Below are 13,090 nucleotides of genomic sequence, written 5' to 3' on the forward strand. Positions count from 1 at the left end.
TTCTATAATTTTGTTGAAGATATTTACTGGATTTTTGAGTTGGGAGTCTTCACTCTCTTCCATGCCTATTATCCCTAGGTCTGATCTTCTCATTGTGTCCTGGACTTCCTGGATGTTTTGTGCTAGGAGCTTTCTGTGTTTTACACTATTTTTGACACTTGTGTCAATGTTTTCTATGGTGTCTTCTGCCCCTAGTTTCTCTCTTCTATCTCTTGTATTCTTTTGACAAGGCAAGCATGTGTGAATCCTGATCTCTTCCCTAGGTTTTCTATTGCCAGGGTTGTCTCCCTTTGTGATTCTTTTATTGTTTCTATTTCCATTTTTTAAATCCTGGATGGTTCTCTTCAATTCCTTCACCTGGTTTTGTTTTCCTGTAATTCTTTAAGGGATTTTTTTGTTTCTTCCTTAAGGGATTGTGCTTGTTTACATGTGTTCTCCTGTATTTCTTTAAGGTTTTATTTATGTCCTGCTTAAAGTCCTCCATCAGCATTATAAGATATAATTTTATACCGAAATAGTGCTTTTCCTGTGTGTCATGATATTCAGTATTTGCTTTGGATGGAAAGCTGGGCTTTGATGGTGTCAAGTAGTTTTGGTTTCTCTTGATTAGTTTCCTGTGCTTGCCTCTCAGCACAGGTTGTCTCTGGTGTTAGCTTTTCTTGCTGTTTCTGATAGTGGCTTTTCCCTCCTTTTAGCCTGTGTCAGCATTCCTGTAGACCTATTTTCTTTCAGCTAGATCTGGGAACAGACACCTCTGCTCTTAAGTGTGTAGGCATTCCTGGCCACTGGCTTTCAGCTCTTGGCACAGGTAGAAACCTGAAGTGTTCTGTCCCTGACAGCTCCAAGGTCCCTGTGCCCACTGGCATGATATGACACTAGGTGATTTCCTCTTTGGTTGAGAATATGGGCAGAGAGTATTCTTCTATATGTTCTTAGGAATGTCTGCACTTAAGAGTGTCCAACTCTCTCCCCAACAAGATTTCGGTGCAGTTTTGTGACTGGTTCAGTTCAGTTCTGGGTGCACACCTGATGCAACATGTTCTTAGTGCTGACTGCTCCTATATTATTGTATCCAGAGGCACTATGCAGTTTTTTCGTAGGCCATGCATGTGACGAGATGGGCAGAAGTGGCAGTCTGTCCTGCGGTCTCAGGACTGTCCAAACTTCTGGGTGTTCAGCTCTCCCCAACGTGATTTCGAATTTAATGTTTTAATTATTATATTATAGACGGAGTTTCTTTTCTAGTCCAGATTATGTGGATTTCTATAGGCTTCTCGTATGTTCATGGGCATTTATTTCTTTAGGTTAGGGGAGTTTTCTTTTATACTTTTGTGGAAGATTTTTACTGGCCCCTTAATTTGAGAATCTTTGCTTTTTTTTATACCTTTTATTATTAGATTTGACATTCTCATTGTGTCCTGAATTTCTTGGATGTTTTGGGTTAGGAAGTTTTTGCAGTTTGCATTTTCTTTGATTGTTTTGTGAATGTTTTCTATGGTGTCTTTTACCCATTGTAGTCTCTCATCAATCCCTTGTATTCTGTTACTGATATTGCACCTATGACTTCTGATCTCTTTTCTAGTTTTTCTATCTCCAGGGTTGTCTCCCTTTGTGATTATCATATTACTTCTCTTCCAATTTTTATATCACGGGTGGTTTTGTTCAATTCTTTTACCTGTTTTTTTGTGTGTTCCTGTATTTCTTCAAGGGGTTTTGTCTTTCCTCATTAAGGGCTTCTATGCTTACCTGTGTTTTCCTGTATTTATTCAAGGAAGTTATTTATGTCCTTCCTAAAGTCCTCTATCATCATCATGAGATGTTAAATTAAAACTGAATCTTGCTTTTCTGGTGAGATGGGGTTCAAGACTTGCTTTTGTTTTAGAACTGGGTATCGATGGTCGCAATTAGCCTTGGTTTCTGTTGCTTATGTTCTTTTGGTTGCCTTAAGTGATCTGGTTATCTCTAGTGCTACCTCTCCTCTCTGCCTGTGACAGGAATATCTGTCTCTCCTTTGATATACTTTGTTTAAGAACTCCTCATAGTCCAGTGGACTATGTGATCCTGACATTTTCAGTGTTTTAGAACTCCTGGCAGTCAAGCTTTCTCAGGCTGCTGCAAGGGTGGTTGGAGAGCCAGAGCAATGTGATTCTACTAGGCACTCATGTATGCTAGACAGAACCATTTCAGGCTGTAAGGATCCAGTGCTTCTGTTTGGGCAGGGTTTTGTGTTTCCCTGGTTCCTGTGGGGGTGCCAAATACACTGGTTGCAAAATATGTTGTGGCTTCAACTGTGATCTTGAGTGTGTTAGAGCTCCAGTGCTCCTGGTTGTGTCTGATCTCCTGAGAGTCAAGCTTCCTCTGTTATCCTTGGTCCTATGATTCCGGGTCTTTCAGGGTACCTGGGAGTCAGCCTTCCTCTGGGTTTCCTAAGAGTTCATGCAGAGCCAGAACCCCAGGGCTGCTCTGGGTCCAGATTCAGACCATAAGGAACCCATTTCAGTGTCTTTGTGGTTGTTCATGCATCCCGGGATCCTGGGGAACCTAATTAATTTAGGTGTTGTGGTAGATGTTGTTGCCTCTCCTGTGATCCTGGGTATTCCAAAGTACTTGGGAGTCTGGCTCCCTCTGCCTGTTGTGAGACTGGATACAGAGCTAGTACCCAAGGTCTACTCAGGGCACTGTTTTAGACCTGAAGGAACCCATGTTACTGGCTGGGTGGCCATGTTCCTGCCTTTCTGTTTCCAGGGTACCCAGTTACTACAGTTGTTGAGGCAAATGTTGTCATCTCTTCTGGGATCCTATGTATTTCAGAGCACCTGTGCATTGGGTTCCCTCCTGGAGTTGTAAGAATGGAAGCAGAGCTACCACACCATGTCTGTTCCTGCTACAGTTTCAAACTAGAAGAAATCAGTGGCATTGGCTTCTGGGGGAGGTTGGGGGGGCCGTATTTTGTGTCTCTGGATACTGGGGTTCTCAGTTACTCCGGGTGTTGAGAAAGTTGTTTAGGCCTCCTTACTTGTGATCTTGGGTATTTTAGAGCACCATAGAGTTGAGCTTTAACTGGGAGCTATGGGACTGGGTGTGGAGCCAGCATCTAAGATCTGTTCATGGCACTGGTTCAGACCCAAAGTTACCTGTGCTCTGGGGTGGCTGGGGGTTCCTGTATCCATGGATCTGGGGATCCAGTTACTCTGGATGTTGGAGCAGATGTTGTGGCCTTCTTCCATGTGATTCTGGGCATTTTAGAGCACCTGGGAATCAAACTTCCTCTGAGTGTTGTGGGACTAGATACAGACCCAATGTCTGCTCAGGGCACTGATTTAGATTGTGATAATCTAGATTGGAAGGCAATTATTTTCTTTATTAACATTCCAACTGTTGACAATACCTGGTTTCCATTCCCAGAATTTCCTACTCTATTCTCTCTCTCTTTAGGCCAAGAGACATTTTGCCCCATTTCCCCATGACATTCAACTTACCCGGGGTAACTATAGTCTCTATAGGATTAGTCATATCCTCTCTCACTAAGGCAAGATAGTGCAGTTCTGTTCTACAAAATATTGGATGACTTGAAGTGGCCATGTGTGCTCTTTGATTATTGCTTTGTCTCAAGAGATCCCAGGTATTGGGTTACTTTACAGTGTTTGTCATTCTATGGAGTTGCTGTTCCCTTCAGTTCCTCCAATCTTTTCATTGTCTTCCACAGGGGTCAGCAACCTCTGTCCAATGGTTAGATAAAAGAATCTGGATTTATCTCTGTCATCTCCTGGTAAAATATGTCTAGAACAGATATGCCAGGCTCCTGTCTGTAAGCTCAACAAAGCAACAGTAATAGTCTTCGGGTTTGGTGCCTGCAACTGGGATAGATTCCAGTTGCAGCTTTTCACCAGAGGGTATTTCCTTCCTTCTCTGATGGATTTTGTCTCTATATTTCTTTTAGACAGGAATAATTCTTGGTCAAAACTTTTGAAGGTAGGTTGTTAACCTCATCTCTCCACTGGGGGTCCTTTCAATATACTGGAGCCTGTCTCTTCAGGTTCCATCTGTTCAATGTTAGACATTTTGGCTAATGTCATGCACATTGAATCTTGGGCAGCTCATACACCCCATGACTCTGATAATCTAGAGGATCCCCCACATGCCATCATACACTCGTGACACTTGTATATTTCCATTCATTTCTTTGTCTTTCTTTATACCTAATTTTGCTGACCCCCACCCCCTGCATTTTCTTCCCACTCACCACTCCCACACAAGTCATTCCTACTCTTTGCCTTGATTATTTTTCCAATTTGAAATTGGATGGAAGCATGTTTACTTCAGCCTTCCTCCTTGTTAAAATTCTAATGTCCAATTGGTTGTATCACAGATATTCTCTACATTTTGGCCTGAGTGAGTTCGTACCATGGGTGCTCTTTTGGGTTGGTTATATCACTCAGGAGTATAGTTTCCAGTTCAATCCATTTGCCTAAAAAATTTATGACGTCCTTGCATTAAATAGCTGAATAGTATTCCATTGTGTAATTGAACCCCATTTTCTGTATTCATTCTCCTATTGTGGGAAATCTATGTTGTTTCAAGCATCTAGCTATTAGAAATAAGGCAGCTATAAACATAGTGGTAGGCATGTCACTGTGGTATGGTAGGGAATCTCGTGGGTTATGCACAAGTGTAAGAGTTGATGAAGAGGGGCTGGGGATTTAGCTCAGTGGTAGAGCGCATGCCTAGCAAACACAAGGCCCTAGGTTTGGTCCCCAGCTCCGAAAATAAGAAAAAAGAAAAAGAAAAAAAAAAGAGTTGATGAAGAGACAGCACCCCGGGTCTGCTCTGGGTCCAGATTCTGACCATGAGAAACCCATGCCACTGGCTTTGTGAAATTTATTTTATTCAATTATATTTCAAATGCTCTTTCCCAGTTTCCTCTCAACAAACCCTCTATTTCCCTCCACCTCCCCCTCCTCCTATCAGGGTGCTCACCTACCTGCCCAACCACTCCTGACTCAGCAACCTAGAATTCCTGTACCCTGGGTAATTGAGCCTCCACAGGATCTAGGATCTCCCCTCCCAGTAATGCCTGATAAGGCAATCCTCTGCTACATATCCAAATAAAGGCATGGGGCCTTGTGTGTAAACTTTGATCTGTGGTTTAGTCTCTAAGTTCTTTGGGGGGAAGTCTACTTCGTTAATATTGTTGCAAACTTGTTAGCTTTTACAGTCTTTGTCCTAATTTCTCCATTGTGGTCCCCATGCTCAGTTCTATGTTTGGCTGCATACATTTGCATCTATATTTGTTAGGCTCCTGTCTTCAGATATATCTATTTCCAATGTTCTTAGGAACCTCTGTACTGATTTTCAGAGTGGTTGTACCAGTTTGCAATCCTATCAGGAATGGGAGAGCGTTCCTCCTTCTCCATTTGCTAACATGTGCTATCACTAGAGTTTTTTTTTATATTAGCCATTCTGGTTGGTATCAGGTAGAATTTCAGGGCTGTTTTGCTTTGCATTTCCATGATGACTAAAGACTGTGAACATTTCTTTATGTGAATCTAGAGCATTTGAGTTTCATCTGTTAAGAATACTCCCTTTAGATGTGTATCCTGTCTTAAAATTTGGGTTTCTTTGTTTTTTAAATTTTAAATTTTTGAGTTGTTTATGCATTTTGGATTTTTGTCCTCTATCAGATGTAGAGTTAGTGTAGATCTTTTCCCATTTTGTGGGTTGCTCATTTGTCCTGTTGACAGTGTCCTTTGCCTTTCATAATCTTTTCAGTTTCAAGAGGTCCCTTTAATCCGCTGTTCTTCTTTGAGACCAAGTCATAGGTGTTCTGTTCAGGAAAGCTTTCCTGTGCCAACATATTTGAAATAACTTCTCACTTTCTTTTCTATTATGTTCAGAGTATATGGTTTTATGTTGCGCTCTTTCATCCACTTGGATTTGAGCTTTGTGCAGGGTGATAAATACAAACAATATGCATAATTTTGCATTCAGACTCCCAGTTAGACAATCAGCATTTGCTACAGATGCTTATATATTCCATTGTATTGTTGTGATTTCTTCATCAAAGATCAACTGTCCATAAGTGTTTGGGTTTATTTCTTAGTCTCTGACTTTATTCCAGTGACCAACGACTCTTTCTCTGTAACAATGACATGTGACTTTTATCACTATTTCTCTGTAGTACAGATGGCTACTTTTGGTTGTTTCTTGGAAACATTTGCTTGGAAAACTTTTTCCCAGAACTTTACTCTAAGGTAGTATGTTTTATTCTGAAGTGAGGTGGTTTTTTTTTTTTTTTTTTTTTTTTTTTGTGGGGAGCCAAATGATGCAACCTAAGTACATATCCAGTATCTTAACCTGTGTCCTTTTTAATGAAGAATTGAGTACTTTGATGTTGAGAGACATTAAAGACCAATGATTGTTAGTTCCTGTTACTTTTGTTGGAAGTTGTATTACATGTGTGTTTGTGTGTCTGTTAATTACTTTTTTTCCTTAGGTGTAGTTTTCTGCCTTGTATTGAAACTTCTATTGTTTTATCCTCTGTATGTCTAGATTAGTAGAATAGATAATTGTTTCAATTTTTTTGCGATGGAATGTCTTGGTGTTTCCATTAATGATGATTGAGAGCTTTACTGCATATAGTAGCCTGGTTGCTTATATGTGCATAACATCTGTCCAAAATCTGTTAACTTTCAGAGTATGTGTTGAGAAGTGTGACATAATCAGTATAAGTCTGCATTATATGTTACTTGGCATTTTTCCATACAGCTTTTATATACTTTCTTTGTTCTGTACATTTAGTGTTTTGATTATTATGTGGTGGGAGTTGTTTCTCATTTGGTTCAATACATTTCGTTTTCTGTAAGTTTCTTGTAAATTCATGGTCATCTCTTTAAATTAGGTAAGTTTTTTTTTCCAGGAAGACATTTAAAATGAATTCAGGGTCTATGAAATATTTATTTCCACCCTCTTCTATTCCTATTCTATTCTGACAATTTTGTCTATTCCTTGTGACCATAATTTTCTGGATGTTGGTGTTAGGCATCTTTTCCATTTTCCATTTCCTTTGAACAATATGTTAATATCTCTTATGTTGTGTTCAAAACTGAGATGACCTCTCCCAATTCTTGTTGTTTGTTGGCGATTTTCATATATGTAGTTCCTGTTCTCATTTCTAGGGTTTCTAACTCCAGTGTTACCTATATTTGTGATTTCTTGATTGTTCATATTCCAATGTTTAGATCTTGAATGATCTTGTTCAATTCCTTCTTTTGTTTGGTTGCATTCTCCTGCATTTCCTAAATGGAGTTATTTGTTTTTTCTTCAAATGATGGTGTCTGTCTGTTTTCCTGTATTTATCTAAAGGGAATTCCTTTTATCCTCCTTAAAGTCTGGTATCATCTTTATACGATAGGATTTTAGGTCAGAATCTCGATGTTTCAGATATGGGAGGGCTTGCTGTGGTAGGAGAAATGGGATCTACTGATTACAGTAATATTGGCTTATGTTGCTTAGATTTTTGTGCTTGCCTTTCACCATCTTGTTATCTCTGGTGTTAAGTGACTTGGGTGTCCCAGACAGAGCATGGTTTTTGGAGACAGATAGAGCTGTTTGTTACAAGTTAGCACAGAATTCCTGGAGTCAGGCATTGTTTTATTAGGTTAGGGCCGGCTTCTTATATTCCTGATTAGAGTGGCTATCCTGTGTCTCTGTTTAGAGCTGCCTTTCTGTGTTCATTCGTAAGGCAGACCCCTGGAATGCAGACAAATCTCTGGGAGCATATAGCGATCTCCATGGCTCCAGGTGAAAGTACACAATGGAAGCACTTTTGACTCTTACAAAGCAGGATATTTCCCATATCTGCTGATATGTGTGTGGGTCCCAGCTGGTGCAAATATTGGGGTGAGGTGTCTCACCATTGTTCCTGATTTGGGCAGACTTCCTGGGAGACAGGCTTTGTATCTCAAGGTAGCAGGCCCTCAGTTCTGCCAATAAGTTATTTATAAAAACATAGCATTATTATTTGCTACATTTTGAAAATCATTGCTTACTCCTCAAATATGTGTATGTTACTTAGATGCTCAAATTTTGTAGATTGCAGTGAAATTATCATTAGTTAACAGCTAATATAAGTGAGTGCAAGCCATGTGCTTATTCTCTGTTTGGATAATCTCACACAGGATAATTTATTTTCTAGATCCAAAGTCCATGATATCATTTTTTAAGTTGCCATGTAACATTGTATAAGGTTGAGGAGGATCTAGATTTTTTTCTGAGCCTTGATTTTATCTGTTAAGCTGCTAAAAATATTGTTGAGCAAGTGTTCTTAGTATGATGGAGATTCATGATTCTTGAGGTTGAACAATCCTCACATATCTATGAAACTTGCACACCATCAATAAGTGCAAGGGTTTTCCAAAGAATGAGAAAACCTTCAAAATTTCAGTCTTAACATGTGTGAACTTTTGTATATTCCAGGGTTTCATTGCAATGGTGCTTTCTCCAGAGTATGGTTTTCATGTCCCAATAAAGAATCCTATGATGTAAATATATTGGGCTAAGTGTTCATAGTTTATTCTGAGCTACAGAGCTGTCTTTTTTAATAGTGTATTCCTGTTATTTTAACTACCATTTCTTTACCCTGACTTCTAGAATCTCTTAGTGGAGTGCTTCAAATTTAGTTACTTTTAAGAATAATGCATCTTCAAAGTGATTTTTCTTTTTCAATTTTTTCATTTTCATTTAGATTAGAGTCATTGTATATCAAGGGATTGTCTGTCACCCATGATGTGGGTCTGGTTTGGAATTCACAGACTTACCTGCTTTTCCATTGTAAATGTTAAGATTGTAGATATATTGTTGCACTCTCAGAATAATGACACGTTTGCTTTCTAATATTTTAAGTTTAAAAGTTTTATTTATATATTTTGTACTAGATATTTTATATATTTTCATTTCAAATGTTAACCATATTCTGGGTTTCCCATCCAGAAACACCCTATCCCATCTGCTCTTCCCTGCTCTTCCCTGCTCTTCCTCCCACCCAGTCACTCCCACCTCACAGCCATAGCATTAACTTTCAATGGGGAATCTAGTCTTCTAAAAGAGGACTAAGGGCCTCGCCTTCTATTGATGCCCGACAATGCCATACTCCACTAACGGTGTGCCTGGAGCCATGGGTTACTTCATGTGTACTCTTTGATTGAAGGTTTAATCCCTAGGAGCTTTAGGGTGTCCAGTTGGTTGGTATTATTGTTCTTTCTATTGGGTTGCAAAAACCTTCAACTCCTTCAGTCCTTTTTCTGACTCCTCTATTGGCATCCTCATATTCAATAGTTAGCTGTGAGCATCTGACTCTGTATTTGTCATGCTCTGGCAGAGCCTCTCAGGAGACACCTATAACATGCTCCTTTTTGCAAACAATTCTTCGCATCACCAAGAGTGTGTAGGATTGTTGTCTTTGAATGGGTTTGATCCTTAGGTGGGGAAGACTCTGGGTGGTCTTTCCTTCAGTCTCTGCTTATCTAGGGTGATTACAAGCTAGCTTAAGGTGGCAATTCAGGTGACTTTGAGCTGATTGTGGTCAGTTCTAGCTGTCTTCTCCTCTTCACATCCATCCTGTCATCTGTGTTTCCTGCAGGCAAACATTCTGTTTTTGCCTTTTTTTTTTGTTCCCAGCATCCTTATCTCTGAAAGAATTTCTGCAGTCTACTTTGTGCTCAGTTATTATCTTTTAGATCTGTATTTTATCCAATACATAAATGAGGTAGAACAAATGTTCACAAAATATAAGAACTGTGATGGGCCAAATAAATATCAATATCAATATCTGCCTAGTAAACTTGCATTTTGTTGTCTACCAGTTTAATAATCCCCGATTCCATACAGAGAGACTTGCCTTCAAACAACATTATACTTCAGAGATAGATACTACCAATTGTAAGCATTTTTTTTAAAAGAACTCAATTGTTGGATTTCAATTTCTGTAGGAAATGTAATTGACTTTTTAAGTGCTTTTCTCCATTTTCCCAATTTCTGCTTATGGGCATACATATATATGAACTAACACTATTCTTCTTAGAGTGTTGACATTTCATCATATGAAATTATTAACTGTTATTTTCCTAACTTTGGAAACTAGTAATGTATTTTCATTTTGATTGTATTGACTTTTTAAATTGAATTCTGACAGTACAGATGTGTAACATTTTTAGAGCTACTTTTGAATTGTTTTTGTCTTTTATTTAATAATAGTAAAGATTTAAGCATTCATATATGATTTTTATGTTTATACTTATGAGAATTTATGATCTATTTAGGTAGCATTAGGTATTTTTAGATAAAAATTTATAGAATTTTTATCTGCGATCATTCTATGTGGATTTTCTCAATTTACCTAATAGTATTGATTAGTGTTGTACTAAAAATGAAAGAATAAGGATGTATTATAGATGGTATAAAGGTTGCCAAGCATGTTCAAGCCATAACTTTCATTCTCTATATGTGCATAAACTCTGCTCTGGGTCATATGATTGTAACCATAGGCCATGAGACGTAGATATATCCATATCATCAGCACTTTAAATCCTCTTCAACCAAATGACGATTTTGTTGTCTTCCCAACTAAAATATAGTTGAATTATTGTCCAAGCGTGAGAAAAAAAGCCTGAGATTGGAGAATTGATTTTTCTGGTGCCATGTCTACTTTATTTTTACTACCAAAACTTTCCTTTCTATATTTCATATAAGCCAGGTTGTGGTATGCGCAATCTGCGATCTTTTTCTTTTTTACAAAATCTTGCCCTTGAAAAAACTCTGTACACAACAGAACTGGAAGCCAAAAAGTGTAATAATCATGGTGTTGGACTAAGATCTTATACTCCATGTTGTTTTAATGTGACTTCCCAAGAGTCAGATTCTGTTGACATATTATTCAACATGGATATAATATTGGAAATGGTGAGAAGAGGGTAGGAAGTGCCAGGATAGGAAATTTTATTGTTAGAATGGATCTAAAATAGATGTTTTACCTACGTACACAAAACTACCATAACTATAATATTTATGAGTTTGTAATATGAATATAAGGTAGTTTTTCTCTTATTTGAGCTAGGTGTCTTTGAAAAAATAGTTATGCATCGGGGAAGAAAGTGCTATCTATAGGCCATCCAACAACATGCCATGATTTTTTGTACTCACATTGTCCTTTACCTTACATGATCGGCTAAAGTGTCATTTTATTATTTAAAACATAATATGCCTCTGAATTAGTATCCTACATAATCTACAATTGTGTAATAACTTATATTTTTGTAACACATTATTATTCTTATCATATAATTATATCATTTTCAATAAGCTTCCTGTTCCAAAATCTCCTTTGTCAGTCTCCACACTATCTCATACTTCCAATTTATCCCTCTGAAACTAATGACCTCCTTTTGTATTGTTATTACTGGTATACTTATGCATAATACACTTATATACTTACAGCTCTTTGACCCCATTTAATGTGGCATGTCTACATATGGTTTTGCGACTGAATAATTGGAATTGGAAAAGTAATTTGATGCTCATTTTCCCCAAATGACTATTTCTCATGCTTTCAGCAGTAATTCATTGCCTATTATCCAAAATCTATGGGTGAGTCTTTCAGAGTTCTCACCCTGTGAACACAGGTCTACAGATCTTGTTCTAGTTCATTTGTTCTATTTGAAACTATATTGCTGGGGTATCATATGTATCTTCTCTCTTACTTTTAAGACATACTCTCTTAGTCATCTGAGTTATGTTTTTGGCCGAACTTCAACAACATTTTCCAAGGTTAATTGCAGATATATGCTGTAGACTTCTCAGTTCTTCTGGGAATGCCCATTGTTGGCTCCTTCTTCTTTGCCCACTTCTGTGATTATTTAGTTATTTGTTGAAATAAAAATTTTCTTTTGTGAGCTAAAAGAGCTACACTTGTTTTGGATATAAGCAAATAGTTTTAGAAATCATTTCTGCCTGGTTAAAAGCTCCACAACTACTGTGAAAATTGTAGGAGATTAAAGAGGAGGATCCAGTTTGACCATACTGAAGTGTGAAATGCTGGGGCCTTTTTTAATTCTCAGATAAACTTCAGTGGATTAATCTATTTGCCAATGGATGTTTTAGAAAGATTAAAACAATATGGAATTTTATGAATCTGTTAAAGTATGTTCATAGGAATTATAATTTGGATATCGAACCAAGAATCAATCTGAAAAATTAGGAATAGTGACACATAACTTTTGAACAATTTATGTTTAAAGTATTATTTTTTACCTCCACATATTTATATAGACGTACTTTCCCAAGTATAATGAATATTGAATTGTATAAGGAATATTCTTCACTAGAAGTCATTGTTGTAAAAGCGAGGAGATGCCATATCTTATAAAGTTGTTACATTATAGGTGAGGAACATGAGTTATTATTCACAGAACCAACAGCAAACTGAGAATAGCAGCACCTTATACATTGGAAGTATGTTTAAAATGAGATGGTATGATGAGACAGAAAAAATCAGAGTAACCCCTTTGGCACATATAAGGATAATAACAGAGACAGGTAATATGACAAAGCTAAAAAACAAAGTTGGTCAGAGAACCATCTGCATTTCATGTACAAGCATTGGTATGTGTTCCCAACACCAAGACATCTATATAAAATACACCAGAAATAGGTACCCTGACACACACAGTGTACAGTTACAAACATACATCAGATAGATTGAAAATATTAAGTGAGCTCTCTCATAATAATCTATCTCAGGAACCTGGGGCTTAATGAATAAACAATTGTTTTTTTCATATTTTTGAGGGTGAAAGCTCAGAAGAATAAAATGCTTAGTGAAAGAGTTCCACATCATTCAAGGGAAAAATTAAGTTTATCCCCACATCTTGGTATCAGAGAAAGCTATGTCTACTGGGCCTGTAATGAATAAGTATGCCACTTAAGTATCTCATGAACTTCAAATGCACACCATGTGAATGGAAACAATTAATTTGCAGACATAAAAGTGTGTGCTCTATCCAAACATAAACGTTCAAACTTTATAAGGCATTGCACT

General features: G+C 37.6%; 1 pseudogene; it reads left to right on the forward strand.

Moving 5' to 3' along the window:
- LOC116889885 overlaps window positions 1-13,090 on the forward strand; it is a 52,332-nt pseudogene that overhangs the window by 19,053 nt on the left and 20,189 nt on the right.

This window comes from Rattus rattus, chromosome 1 (genome assembly GCF_011064425.1).
Source record: "Rattus rattus isolate New Zealand chromosome 1, Rrattus_CSIRO_v1, whole genome shotgun sequence".
In the NCBI taxonomy this organism is placed as follows: domain Eukaryota; kingdom Metazoa; phylum Chordata; class Mammalia; order Rodentia; family Muridae; genus Rattus; species Rattus rattus.